We start from the raw sequence: 2446 nt of genomic DNA on the forward strand, positions 1-2446 counted from the left end.
CTAATGAGTTATTTGAGGACAAATAAAAAATGAATAAAGGGGGATCCTGTAGATAATGGTGTATGTGGCATCCCATAAGGCATTTTACAAAATTTCATATTAAAGGTTCTGGCAAAAAAATAAGTTGCCACCTACGCACTGGTTATTAGTTTGGGTAGAAAATTGGTGACCTGACAGGAAACACACAAGTTTTTTCAGGTTGGCAACCACATGAATGAAGAAAAAGTTGCTGGAAAAGCTCAGCAGGTCTGGCAGCATCTGTGAAGGAAAAAAACAGACTTAACGTTTCTGGTCCAGTGACCCTTCCCAGGAAGAGAACCCAGTTCTGAGGAAGGGTCGCTGGACCCGAAACGTTAACTGTTTTTCTGTACAAGATGCTGCCAGACCTGCTGAACTTTTCCAGCAACTTTGTTTTTGTTCCTGATTTACAGCATCCACAGTTCTTTCAGTTTTTATTAAACATATGAACTACCTGGGTGTCACAGTGATCGGGCAATAATCTTATTGAAAGGCTGAGTGGGCTTTTGGGTGTGAATGACCTGATCTATTTGATTCTTGTATATTTTTCTACAGAGAAAATCTGCTGCATAGAATTATGTTTAATTGAATGTTGTTTCTAACATCCTGCCCATTATTCATACTGAGCATCTGGGCAGTCAACACATCCCAAGGCAACATATAATTGAATGAACTATGCACTTTACTTGGCTAAAAGGGCTTTATAAATTGATGTAGATTTGGAGAAAAATCCCACTTGCAATTTTGTCATTTTAAATTGGAAATGAATAATTAGAGGCAGGGTCATATGTATTTCTTAAGCCAGTGTGAAACACACCAACTCTGATTTGATTAGATCTTCTCTCATATTGCTACTAAGGAATACACAAATTTCTGCATCTATTAGTAGTTGCCAGTGTCAGCAGAAATGTTGCTGCTGTCTGCTAAAGCAGCGGGCAATTATTGAATTTGTCTTCGGTTATAGTCAATGGGGAAGATTTATTAATCCAAGCTTGTACCTCGTATACAATATCAACATTTTAAGAGGTATTTAGACAGACAAACAGGTAGGGAATAGAGGGATACAGACCACATGCAGACAGAATGGTTTAGTTTAGAATGGCATCATGGTTGGCACAGACATGGTGAGCTTAAGGGCCTGTTGCTGTGCTACACTGTTCTATTGTAAAAATCAGATTCCAACTGAATGTACAAGTGGCAAGATGCGCCAAAAATTGAAACCACACAGTTGGTGTCAAATGTTTTAATGCTTTTGGATGTTTAGTATTATGTGCTTATTTCAATAATTCAAATCCAGTAAAAGTCAATATAAGTTCAATATTTCTAAAAATCATGTAACTTTTAGCATCAAGAATGAGTGAGTGATATGTATCAGTGTAAAATCTGTAATATTAGACATATCAAAATTAGTTAACTGGATCCATCTAACACAAGACACATATAGGTAGGCCAATGCAAAAACAAAAACATGAAAGCAAAAACAATCCACTGGCTGAATTATCAATATAAAGTTTGATACAGTTTGAAAATATGAGATTATTCAGGATCAAACAGTGCAGAAAGAGACTATTTTCAAAATGATCTTCTGATCGACAAATGTTTTGCTGGTAATGGAGCAATATTTTTTATGATTAGTTTCCCGGTCTTCAACTACAACTTGTACTGAAAAACTGAGAAGCTCTGTACGTGTCAAAGGACTCAGTAGAACAAAGTAACTCCAGGATAGATTACACCAGGAATTTCAATAAAGCAATAAAAATGGAAAAGTTCTGTTGACAAATGAAGATCCTGACATGATGCGAACACAAACGTTAGCAAATACAGGGGTATGTTGACAGTATAAAAAACAATATTTTCAATAGATATAAATACAAATTAAGGGGCAGCATAGTGGTTCAGTGGTTAGCACTGCTACTTCACAGCACCAGGGACCCAGGTTCAATTCCATCCATGAGGGACTGACTGTGTGGAGTTTGCACATTCTCTCTGTGTCTGCATGGGCTTCCTCCTACAATCCAAAGATGTGCAGTTAGGTAGATTGGCCATGCTAAATTTCCCACAGTGTCCAAGGGTGTGCAGGCTAGGCAGATTACCCTTGGGAAATGCAGGGTTACAGGGATGTGGTTACTCTGGGTGGGATGCTCTTCAGAAGGTCAGTGTGGACTCAATGGGCTGAATGGCCTGCTTCCACACAATAGGGATTCTTCTATGAGCAAGGGCATCAGAAATAGACTTCTTATGGCAGACACAACAATAAATAAATCTGACTAATATTTATATTACTAACATACTTTCTTTTGAGAGTATGAAATTCAATAAACAATACACAAAAGGTGATGAAGATTAACGAATTAGAATTTTATTTTAAAAATATAAAACTTTACATGTTAATTGTAAGAGAAGTTTTGTTTTAAAAACTGCCTTTACA

Source organism: Rhincodon typus, chromosome 2 (genome assembly GCF_021869965.1).
Source record: "Rhincodon typus isolate 14 chromosome 2, sRhiTyp1.1, whole genome shotgun sequence".
Lineage (NCBI taxonomy): Eukaryota > Metazoa > Chordata > Chondrichthyes > Orectolobiformes > Rhincodontidae > Rhincodon > Rhincodon typus.